At 37.6% G+C, this 13,163-nt stretch overlaps 2 protein-coding genes across 2 annotated transcripts in view; both read right to left on the bottom strand.

Moving 5' to 3' along the window:
* LOC149618679 (uncharacterized) overlaps positions 1–13,163 on the bottom strand; it is a 123,909-nt gene that overhangs the window by 108,231 nt on the left and 2,515 nt on the right. The gene's annotated exons all lie outside the window — the stretch shown is intronic.
* Positions 1–13,163, bottom strand: part of LOC149618684 (uncharacterized) — a 49,115-nt gene that overhangs the window by 21,905 nt on the left and 14,047 nt on the right. The window contains exon 3 of the mRNA XM_089855756.1: positions 2,585–2,656. The gene's annotated coding sequence lies outside the window, so the exon portion shown is untranslated. The remainder of the gene's footprint in view (positions 1–2,584; positions 2,657–13,163) is intronic.

Consider the following 13,163-nt stretch of genomic DNA (forward strand, 5'->3'; position numbering starts at 1 on the left):
CGCCCCCCCCGGTCCCGTGGAAGGGGGTCCGGGACTTTGACGCGCGCCCACAGTACTCTGTTCTCCATTCCTACTTCTAAAATTGAATCTATCCCTGGTATTACCATAAAAACGCAATGCAAATCATGGCATTTTTATATATGGTGTTTATAAAAAGTGTGGTGGGATCAACGTACAGTTTTCTCTCTTTACAAAACTGCACATACAACATATTAGCCTCAAAACATCTATAATTAAGCAAGCACCATCGTAACATGGTGGAATTCGTACTTCCCGACGTTACCATGGATGCTATCTAGGCACTCAACTTTCGAAGCCTAAAACGCGAGTTTATATACATCATAAGTTCATAAGATATGTTCCATGCTTCGTAATGCTAGAGGCTAACAGCTCAAGCTAGTTCGAGGGAGAACGACGGAAGCGACAATTGAAGTCCTACACTCGGTGGTGGTTAATTTTGCAGGACTTCCATCTAGGTCCTATTTAGTCTGAACTTACTAAGCCTTTGACAGCGCCTCACCAGGCGTCGGCGTTGCTTTACCCTGAATCTATGGCCTACTTCAATCACTTCATGACAAGCTCCAGTTTGTAGCCAGTGACAAACTTATGGAACATGAACTTATGATACATATATAAAAAATGATATTAAACGCCGTTGCATCGCGTGTAGGATGACGAAACGCTAGAGCTAGATGTTCCGGGAAAACAGACGGGAATTTTTGTATAATAACAATATAAGCAAGACCTATATTGCAGCTAGGTTTACAACGTGGGCATTTTGTATTAGCGTTTAAACTACTACTGGAAATAATTACGGAAAAACACGAAGCATAACGCTAAGTTACACCAGAAGTATATAATACTTCTCTTATACCCTTCTGGCCTTAAACTTCAAGTGGAAATAATTTAGAAAAGGCATGAATCATAACGCTAAGTTATACGTACGACTTAATCTACCATCAAGAGTTAATAAAAAATATGGTGTAAAAGAGCCAGAGCGGAGCCTCCGAAATGAACTAGGCCCATGCATGTCAAATTTTATGTGGGGAAATATCCAGTTTGTTAAGGAAAAATTTTCACCATATATGTGTACGAGATGGCGCTTATATTACCGTTCTGACAGGGGTCTTCCTTAAATTATCGTTGATATTTTAGGGGTCAGTCATAAAATTTTTATGATAGAGATAAGTTTCATCCTAAAATTAACGTAAATGGTTTTGGGGCTATTCACATTTTATTGAATCTTTCGGTTAGATTATATTGATGACAACAAAATAAATTATTTCAGTTAAAATAATTCAGTAAGAGTAATAAAAACGTATACTTACAATCCACAACCTTGGCCCAAATACTTAAGCAATCGACAGGGTCACGGGGTTGAACTTTGTTTATTTTACGGTAATATAAGCGCCCCCAAGCGGGAAAACCACGGCGAACTAAATTGGTTAAAAAATATTCTCACTTCGCGACACGCATGGCCTGAGTGTTGCCCAAAAACTGTACCACGACATTTTCAGACCAATTTTTAAATAAGCCTATCTATAGACCATTTCAGAAATTACATACAAAGAAAACAGCACACAGAGGCGAGACCACCTTTGGGGTTTTCTCCCTCGCATGAAGAAGCAACGCCAGATGGAGTCCAAGTTCACTACACCAATATGCACTGCCTTTAGCGATGCTTCTTGGCGGAAGGGAGAAAACCCCAATGGTGCCCTCGCCTCTGTGTATTGCTTTCTCTGTATGTAATTTCCGAAATGGTCTATTAACGCCTTAAATATCTGCTTTTTCCCCCGGCAGCATTTAAGTGTCCTTTTTAGCGTTGTAACCAGCATGGCAAAATTGTTCCTCCAGTTAATATTTAAGTGCAACGCTATCCCAAGTCTTCAAAACAAGTTTTCACCGATCACATATTGATTAAAAAAAGCTTTTTAGTCTTGTCATATGTTAATAATCCTATCTAAGTTATCAATTTCAAATAACCCGATCTTATTGCTACTGCAAATCGAGGGGCGCCGCTAATTACACAGATTCCCTGCACACCAATTAAAAATATTGGATTGGGAACGGGAGTCTCATGGAGTTCACGTTTCATTTCAAATGCGCTCGAGAAAAACTAGGATAGTAGTACTTAGGAATGTTCACCAACATTGCTCGTAAGTTTCATACGAAGAACCGTTCAACGGATGGAGAAATTGGCCCCTCCCCTTCTCTTCTACAAAATATATCAGCCAATCAGCAGCTCTTACATTACCTCGTAAGCAAAATGACGTGACGTGTTTGATCGAGTTTATACCTCCATTATTTGAAGCTATGATCTATGGCAAGATGGTGGACATTCTTAACCGCTACCATCCAGAAATTCTAAATGTCAATACTATAGAGAGCTTTCGGTTGGGGGAGGAGCTAAGATTCGACCAATAATTTTTGTTGAATACCGGGAAAATCTGTATGCCACCACCAATATGGCTGAAAGAACCGTGCGTGGTAAAACTTAGGACGGTGTGACGTACCACTCACCCCAAGTTCCCAACCCAACTGAAAGCTCTGTAAAGAAAGTATCATGAAACTCAAATGTACTTACAGGGTCTATCCACTCCCGATCAGATTAAATTAGATTGCAACGCCCCCTCGTCGTTATTTGCAGAATCAGAAACTACGAGTAAAAAAGAATAAACCACAGTGAGTTTGGGAACTAATCATTATCAGTAATATATACTTGGAATGTATATTGGGCCTTTCTGCTTGAATTAAAGGAGAGGAGGTACGAAAGAAGAGGCGGGTCATAGCGACAGAGATAAAAAGGAACTACGTATTTTTCGGCGTCCCCGATAGCAACGTCGTCAAAACGTAGTTTAAGTCAGCCAATAAGATAATTTAAACTTTTCGTTACGTGTTTTAAGGGAGGGGCTCTATAGTGGGTGGTCTATGAGTCGGACTGGAGTAAATACTAACCGTTCTCCATTTCTACTTCTAAAATTAAATCTATCCCTGGTTATTCTTTATTAAGGTTAAAATGCAAATTGGGTCCCTTAAGGGTCCGCGGCAAGGATGCAATAAGTCAGGTTTCAGTATGTGTATAAGCAGGGAAATGAAATGAGGTTTACTTGGGAGGTGACGGAAGGGGTGTGCGGGTCAAGTCACCTCCGGCGGACAAGGGAGGTCCAAGTCCGCACCTATAAGGTAGAACCTCCGACAGGTATCGTATTCCTTCAAACTTTGTCGCCCAGAAACTTGGCTTACAGGAGTGTTTCTTAATCAAAGCGAGCTTTGCGAGAGCATCTCCTGCAGGTTTGGAACAGAATTCTACAAGCTTTTCACTCTGTTGTAGATAGCGATTGAATTGCCCCAGAAGTAAGTCCCTTATCTTAGTTCTGATTGCACGCATAAATGACTGGCAACACTTGTCTGTACACTATCTATTAGAATTCTAGATCTATGAGGTTATAAAGCTCTTTAAACTACATTGTCAGGGCCGGATTAAGCAATTTTGCACCCGGGGCCGAGCTAGTGTGCGCCCCTTTAAAGGGAGGGTGAAGTAGAAAATCAAGTGATTTTTTATCGATTCTTCTACTAATTATAAGACCAGTCTGCATAGTGAAAAATTCAGGAAATACTTCCGAATTATTTTAAAATTCAAATTTGGTTCAGATTTTAAGGATAATTTTAAACAAGGACTGCCGACCAATCGCGTAACGCCCTGCCTTTTTGTTAACAAAATTCTCGTGGCACGTTCCGTGTTGAATGAAATTGGTCGGAGGACCTTCTTTAAATTTATCCTTAAAATCTGAACCTAATTTGAATTTTAAAATCATTCGGAAGTATTTCCTGAATGTTTGACTATGCAGACTGGTCTTGTAATTAGTAGAAGAATCGATAAAAAAATCACTTGATTTTCTACTTCACCCTCCCTTTAAGTCGGAAAAAACTGAACAGCAAATGTCGCTAAGGGGGCATAGTTTAACTCAATGCACCCCCAAAAAGGCTTGCGCCCGGGGGCCAGTTCCCCCTCGGCCCCCTTTAATCCGGCCCTGTACATTCTGCTGCAACTTTGACGTGCATACTTGACCGCATAGAAATAAACATAGAAAAGGATATGCGAGCACAATGATTCCTCTTAGCTGTATGATTTTCTGATAACACTTTTCTAAATCTCAATCTTAACGCAATCTGCTCGCGACAAGTTCTTTCTAACGGCGGCTCGAAACACAACAACACTACGAAAACGTTTTGGGAACTTAGAGAGACTGTATTAACCACTTATGATGTTATCTAAGACTCAAAAGGCGGGGTTTTTGTCCCTCTGCAAGGAAATAACCCCTGAATTTCTGATTGATAACTACAATATAGTATATCTGAGTATATTTAAAGAATGTAAGAAGCCAGGGAAGCTTCTAAATAAGGTTGTATTATTAATTCAATGCGCCCGCTGATCGAACTGATCGAGTTATTTTGAATCTTTTCCCCCGATACGATTTCCAATAATACTATCTTCTGTTGTTTGTGAAGATATTTTCCAAGATCGCCAGGTATTTTGCTTTCGTTTGGAAGTGCTAGTCGTACAACAGAAGATACTGAATTTTTTTTCTATTATGGTTAAGCAGGAATTATTAATTATATTATTAAGCAGATAATAATAATCATTGTGCACCTCCATATCTCAGATGTTAATTTCTGTGTGGGTTACTTTTGCTTGACTACTATCCGTTTCACCTAATAATTCTGACGTCTTTCCCAACTGCGATTTCATTGGTTCGTACTAAGACCATTAAACATGTGTTTAATTGAGATAACAGTAGGCAAATACGTTGGAGTCTGCAGTTATTCCTTAATTTTCCATTAGTTCGTGCTGTTTAAAGCACCTAAACTAGGTATAAAGTACTCGCGATAGAGTGGTGGTACTAAGAGGGGAGGAGCTACGGGGACGTGGCGTCAATATTGGTAGTCTAAATTGTACGGCCTGAGCTGACGGCTTCCATCATCATGGCCGCCAAAATAATGGTAAGAAGTAGGAGGGTATGACGGCACGAGAAAGTTCGTGGTAGCAGACTATTCAATGTGGGTTAATACGCGTGAAAACACAATAGGGACTTGGCAATTCGGGCTTAACTCCGCCCCCAGCGCCATTATGGTATGTTTTTTAACAGAATGAAAGCTATATAAGCCCCTCCACCTGGTATGTTTTTTAGCACTAGTGGAAGGTAGCCTGACGTTGCATGACGTAGTACTGCCAAGTCCCTATTATTATAAATTACCGTCAGAACGGTAATTTATCGGTAACTTACCCGGTGTAAATTACCGTTAAAAAATTACGGTAATTTCATATCTCTAAATTCAAAAAAGGGTGGTAAGCACAGAGGGTTCTACCAGCGACTTTCAGTCGATAATCTTCTATAACATTTTGCCAACCATTTTTGTTATTTTCCAAAAACAATCTACCCCTATCCTTTTAACTGGAAAAGATAAAGCCAGTCTAAATCCGTTCCACGCAATGAACGATACAAAGTACAGACGATAAACAATTTATTAAAGATACTTTCTCTGAGAGATCTCCTTAGATTTCTACGCAGCAAAAATAACAAAGAGCCTATTTATAAATATTAAAAAAGTTTCAAACACATCCTGGCCTTCTAAATATCTCATTTATAAATATTAACACGATCCTCCAAACGTTTGCAGAAAACGGAAGCTACCCAGGAAACTACTAAGCATATCAACCCGAAGTTACCAAGATTTATTGATCAGCAAAGTAACATAAGGGACTAGAAGTACTGAGGTAACCAAATTCTTCACTTGGCGAAAGTGAATATTCTTGATAAGACACCAACGGTTGGCCCTCTGGTAGCGGTTTATGAATTTTCCCTCCGAAACGTGAGAGGCTCGCGGCGGTAGACGGCCGAACTAGATTTAGGCACCCGCGTCCGTGTTCCGCGGCTTTAAGTTGAGGGGAAGGGGGTAGGAAATATTTTTGGAACTGGACCAATTTTTCTCTCTAGTGTAGACGCGATGAACGCGGCATAAAATCCTCTCAAATTTGTTCACTAGTGCCAGGATCTACTACCAATGCTAGAGCACTTGACTTCTAGTCCCTTATCTTACTTCTGGTATTACTAGTAAGATTTTTATTTATACAGGGTGTTCCATGAAGGATAATATTTGATTACTTCGGTCTTAAACTACTTTTGCCTGTAAGGTCCATTCTTAAACAGACAATAAAAAATCCATTATCTTAATGTCTTCGATCTTAGGCCGTCCTCTCTCATGCCTAAACAGGTACTGAATCTTGAATGTCTTAAGCACGTATGTCTTGCACGGGTTAGATTAAAAAGTTACGTGGTTTAGGTTATCAGATAAAAATTGGGGCGACGCGTGCTCCGTTGTGATTAAGGCTTAAAACGAGATACACGGGTTGAATCCCCCTTAAGTATACGTTATCAACTTGGAATATCACTACCGAACTCTTAAAGACATACTTAAATGATCATATTTTATTTCTTAAAACTTTAGTAAGGTACGAAATAGACCATTCCGTTAATCACTTGTAGGGAAAACAACGCACAAGGGTGTGGCCTCCGTCTTAGGCTTATTTAGCTCGCGCCAAGAGATCCGGGGTTTAATTCTCGGTCTGAAGGACGTATAAGAGTCCCATACTAAGCTACAAAACTTCCTTTTTTCAACCCCCAAAATGGATGGTTTTTCTGAGGGCTATGAAAAATACTAAATCAAATCCCGGAAAAGCTAGCGCCATCTAGGCAACACAAGACGTTGTTAGCTCTAAACTCAGCTGCTTCCAAAATAAGAAACTGGTTGAACCCAATCATTACTGACGTTTTGTCACGTGGCTAATGTCGTTCTCCCAGTTTTTCAGTAATTTTTAAAACGTTGATTCCCCCATATGCCCCCCCCCATTATCCGGTTTGCTACCATCTGCCGCTAGAAGGCGACTTAACAAGTATTTTACAACTTTCTCACTCTATAATCCGTCCTTCAGTATTAGTTCGTCCATGCGGTCGGAGGGCAAAAATAATTTAATTTGGAAATAAATTACATTACGCCACCTATGAGATGTAACGCGAACTGGAGGAGAAGTTTAAGTAGAAAGAATTCTTTCATACACCCTCCCCCCGTTCCGTCCCGGGGATGGAGGTCGAGGACATTGACGCGCGCCCAGATTACTCTATTCTCCATTCCTGCTACTAAAATTATATCTATCCCTGGTATTTATTACTTAAACGTATCACATGTGCCCTTATGAAATGAAAGTATTACCTAGATTATGCTAAAAAAATCTTAACAATTTATTTTAAACTAAGCAGTAAGTTTCTTACCGTTATTTCTTCACCAACAAAATGAATTTCAAAACTTTAAAGAAAAAATAAAATAGAACAAAATTTGAAATAAACACAGTGGCTCGCGTATTCGAGTTAGAAGACGTTAAATAAAACGCGCTCGGTGCATTTACAAAATTACACTAAAAGCTCTAAACAAGCAATAACCTCTAAAAGCATTTCGAGATACTTAAGGAATGAAAACTAAAAAGGCATTGAACAGAAAACCAATTTTATCGACCAACCAAAATGGCTAAACAATAGAGACTGATATGAAATATCAAAACTAAAACCTTACTAAGGTTCTACCACACTATCACGAATCCTTGAAACCGCCCATAATAACCAAATGAAATTATCAAGGTAACTTACGTATAGAATAAAAGGGGAGTTTTTACGATTTTAGTATCAGCTTTGATATTATCTTAAGAGGGTAAAGTTTCAAATACAATCAATACCCAACAAAGTCTGCGAGGAATTTTTAGTAACGGTTCGGGATTCATGTTTAGCTAAGTAATATGAGCCATAAAATGGGCGTGTACAATTATTGGATGAATTTAGCCTGAAATTAAGGCTTATTCAAAGGGAGGATGAAAATGAAAAACAAGTGATTTTTTTATTGATTCTTAAGACCAATCTTCGCAGTGAAACACCAAGGAAAAAACACCGAATAATTTTAAAATTCAAATTAGGTTAAGATTTCACGAATAACTTCAAATTAGTACCTCCAGAAGTAAGATAAGGGACTAGAAGTATCGAGGTAACCAAATTCTTCACTTGGCGAAAGTGAATATTCTTGATAACACACCGACGGTTGGCCCACTGGTAGCGGTTTCTGAATTTGCCCTCCAAAACGTGAGACGCTCGTGGCGGTAGACGGCCGAACTAGATTCAAGCACCCGCGTCCGTGTTCCGCGACTTTAGGTTGAGGGGAAGGGGTTAGGAAATGTTTTTGGAACTCGACCAATTTTTTTCTCTCTAGTCTAGGCGCGATGGAAGCGGCATAAAATCCTCAAATTTTTTCACTAGTGCCAGGATCTATTACCAATGCTAGTGCACTTTACTTTTAGTCCCTTATCTTTCTTCTGGTACCTCTGACCAATTGTGTAACGCAATGCCATCTATGGCTTAGTTAACAAAATTCTCGTTTCACACACTATATTGTGACACCGCGCGCAATTTTTGTCAAATCTCGCGCAAAATTTAATTCGAAATGGAGATTGGTATGGGAATTTTGTTAATAAGAAGGTAAGGCGTTACGCGATTGGTCGGAGGTTGAAATTTAAAATTATCCATGAAATCTCAAACTAATTTTAATTTTAAAATCATTTGTTTTACAATTAATTAGTAGAAGAATTGATTAAAAAAATCACTCGACTTCACTTTTCACTCTCCCTTTTAAAGAACGCTCAGGTTATATTATTTCAAAGCTATTTAGACTTAATGGATAAAATGGGGTTGGAATTGATCATTTGAAATATTCATGCAACGTTTGCAATGCATTTAAGTAAGGATTTTAAATGACTTTAAAATTGAGACTTCTTTCAGATAACGAGATAAATATAAAAATTAATATTAATATTATAAATGATTTATAAGTGACTTAACAGCATTAAGTATGGGGTTAAAAACAATTTGAAACTATAGCTGTTACTCACTTGAAATTAGTATTGCATAACGGCGATGGGAAGTGTTTTACCTATTGTTATAAATGTTACTTATAACGAAATGGGGTTTTCTTATGTATTCGTTTTTATAAAATATTATAAGGTGGTTTTTCTATGGCGAATCATTTATCATTTCCAATCATTTTGGGCTTTTTCTGATCTACAATTTTGATTTTAATCTAATTGGGGAGTGGTTGGTTTGGGTTTAAATGTTGACGATTCATTGCTCAATAATCTTAGAGAATTTACGATGTGGAGTGGAATGCGACAAATGGCCTTCTGAATGATTCCGAGACTTCACTTGATTTTTTTTTTAAATATTTACGAGTTTACCTGGTTTTGCAAAAAAAATTATGATTGACCAGGTGTTTACAAAAGAAATGCAATCTTCCCGGTGTTTAGCAAAATAATTTCGATTTCCTGGTTTTTGCAAAAGAATTGTAATTACGTCCAGTATGTGCAAAATAATTGTAATTTTGCCGGGTTCATACGAAAGAATTGCGATTTTGGCGGGTTTATGCGAAAAAATTTCGATTTTAAAGGGTTTATGCAAAAGAATTGCGATTTTCCCTGGTTTATGCAAAAGAGTTGCAATTTTCCCAGGTTTATGCAAAATAAATGCGAGTTTCCAGAGGTTTGTGCAAAATAAATCCGAGTTTCCCGAGGTTTATGCAAAATAAATGCGAGTTTCCCGAAGTTTATTCAAAATAAAGGCGAGTTTCCCGAAGTTTATTCAAAATAAAGGCGAGTTTCCCGAGGTTTATGCAAAATAAATGCGAGTTTCCCGAAGTTTACGCAAAATAAATGCGAGTTTCCCGAAGTTTACGCAAAATAAATGCATGTTCCCGGGGTTTATGCACATAAAATGCAGTTTTCCCGGATTTATCCCAAAAATAATTGAGATTTATCCGGTTATCATCCAAATATTTGCCAAAGAATTCCGCTTTTCCAGATTTTTTGCAAAAGACCTGGTATTTAATGGTTTCCTTTTTTTTCGTTTGCAAAATAATTATGAGATTTTCTTCTCTAACCCAAATTCCCCTAAGGTTCATCTCTAAACCAACTTCCCTGGTTTTTCTTCCCCTAAACAACCCTGTTAAAAACTGTGACAACACTTCAATTGTTCTATAAAATACTTCGATAACGATAAGAATTATTAAAGATAATTCCCCTTCTAAAGGTTAAGCAGCATTGAACATCGTATGATCTTATCGAAACTTCCAGTATCTCTTGCCTAATGTTTTAATTAATTCACAAAGCATCACGTAAAGTAATAAATGGATGGTACCACCTTATCGGGGAAAAAACACCGCCTTTGCTTAATACACAAAAGCATTGAATAGTCAGTTATAATAGTATTGTCTACAGGTTAATAACTGTACTGGGGAAATACAGAACTCTTATTTCTAAGAATATGGATTCTGGAGAGGTCATAAAAAGAGCAGCAAAATGGTCGGAGGAGTGGTCAGTGTCACGCAGAAGCGGTCCGGAAATATCAAAGCGATTCGGACATTTGAACCTCGTTATAGATAGCTTCCCCTCCCCCTTTTCATTCTGTCAGAGATCTATAAAGAAATGGTTGGGAAATGGTTCCTAAACGTAATATAAAGAAACACAAGGATAGAAACTCTTTTTGATAAAGATTAAAGAGTGTAAATAGACCCATATCGAACTGGGAACGGCTTAAGTTGGTTTAGAGTCAAAACGTAACATCCGGAATGTGGAAGCAAAGACGTTATAGAAGTCCTTATTGTTTGAAGCCATTTCTAAAGTCTTTGTTGTACACATACCGCAGGGAGCCGAGCGGTATAAGTTTCTTATAGGTAAAATCAGGGATAGATTTAATTTTAGAAATAGGAATGGAGAACGGTTAGTATTTACTTCAGTCCGAATCATAGACCACCCAGAATAAAGCCCCTCCCTCCAACACGTAAAGAAAAGTTTAAATTATCTTATTGGCTCACTTAAACTACGTTTTGATGACGGTGCTGACGGGGACGGCGAAAAATACGTAGTTCCTTTTTTACCTCTGTCGCTATGAGCCACCTCTTTTTTCATACCCCTCCTTCCCGGGAAAGGGGGTCGTGAACTTTAACGCGCGCCCAAATTACTCTGTTCTCCATTTCTACTTCCAAAATTAAATCTATCCCTGGTAAAATACTAATTTTTTCCGCGAATTATAGGATTTTATAGGGGAAAAAATGTGTTTTATATGAAGATATAGGACTAAAAATGCTTATATATAATACAATTTTGACTATGTAGAAAAATCTAAAAAAAAATAACTTTAAAATATAATATATAAAAAAATTCTGAGCAAGCGCTATTTCGGTATCTAGTCGAACGTGATCTCGATACGAGAATTAAATTTTAATAACTTTGATGCTTAACTATACGAAAATTAAATATGATTGTATCTTCTCTGAGTTTTACCGTAAGAGTCTTGGGAGCGTGTTTTATGGATATAGGAACTTTCCAACTTCAAAATGAGCTATTAAAATATTAATTTCAAGCATACAAATTTGAGTTATGACGATTTTAATAAAATTACATATTTAATAATGCGCAAATTAGTTTGTTGTGATAAAAAAGGATATATTAAATTGGAAAAAGCCTTGAAAAAAAAATAAAAAAACATGAAAATTAGACTTTAATTAATCACTAAACCATCTTTACATAAGCATTTAAATATGACTGCAAAGTTAAGTATTTAAAACTGAGTAGTTTTTGAAGGAAAAATCTTCGACGCAATATTCGATGAAAACACGACGAGAAAACAAAAGTGCATTAAATTGGAAAAAAGATTCAATATGTTTTACACAGTTTTAGAACCTAATCAAATCAATTGAGATTTCGATATGAAAAAAGCTGATTTAAAATGTCAGCAATGATTTTCTTATAGGGTTCTAAGACATAGGAGTTCTTTGATTTCTTAAAGAGTTGTTTGGCTAAATTCTTACTGACAACAGTATGAGCGAGGTAAAATTTCAAAAGATTCGGGTCGTAATTAGCCAACTTCACGATAATTTCCAGACCTTCATAAGATAATAAAAATGAGTCGTAACCCCGGGGTTCAATGCTATCAATTACCATTTTAATTGATACATCGTCATTTTTGCTAATCAGTTGAACAAAGATTTCGCGCAACCTCGTTAAATCACGATAATGCGCGCGCATAGCTCTATTTAACGCTTCATTTGGGAATCTGGTCCAACAATATCTGAACAAATTCTTATAGTTGTAACGTCTGACAAATTCAAAGGCTCCATCAGCCAGCTTTATCAAATCAGTGCCATTTGTAGCTGGCATTGTGCCTTTCATCTTGCATACATGCTGGTTAAATGCCTTTACAAACTCAGTATTTGGCCATGCAAAGTAAGAAATATTCGTAAATAACGTTAGAATATCGCACCTAGATATGACATCGCACATTTCCATAACATTTAATTGACTCAACAGATAAGTAAACACCGATTCCTCGCAGAAGAAATAAGTACCGTTTACAACCCATGATTTGAAAATATTCAAAGCCTCAATTTTATCTTCGTCACTTAAACTATTAAATAGAAACTTCACTGTTTCAATATTATAATAACGAGAAACAATCCTAAGGAAAAACTTGACATCGATAGACGTTCCATCACGATCTAACACAGCTTTTTCTGCAAGCGTATTTATGTCTAGTAAGTGTCCGTCTAGTTTATAAATCCAGTATTGTACCATAAACTGGTGATCATAGAGAACCAATAACTCTTCTTCTCTGGCTCGTGGCCACAGTTCTCTAACTCTATCCTCCAAACAGTACGTGCATGCCATGTAAAAACTGAATGACAAATCGAGGTCAGTTTCATTCTCTAGCAGTAACCTGGCCATCTTGGGTCGATTCAATGGGCCTTCAACCGTCCAACTCAAATTGGCGAGATGGTGTTCCAGGGTAGTGTCGGTGGCATCGTCTTTAATTTCTGTAAGCCACTTAATTATTTCACGTCCTACATCAGTCAATATCATCATGGTCATTTCTTTAAACAGTGTTGGTATGTTGGAGCGATTCAGCTCGGCAATTGCTCGGTCGTTCATTGAGTTGTGATTGTAGTTTAATTTTATTTCTTCCAGAGCAGATCGTAAGGATTGTTCATTTGCCTTAACCCAAACTGACGAGGCGAAACTA

This window comes from Phalangium opilio, unplaced genomic scaffold, assembly GCF_054372755.1.
Source record: "Phalangium opilio isolate 3A_F unplaced genomic scaffold, DU_Popi_V2 ptg000209l_1, whole genome shotgun sequence".
In the NCBI taxonomy this organism is placed as follows: Eukaryota; Metazoa; Arthropoda; class Arachnida; order Opiliones; family Phalangiidae; genus Phalangium; species Phalangium opilio.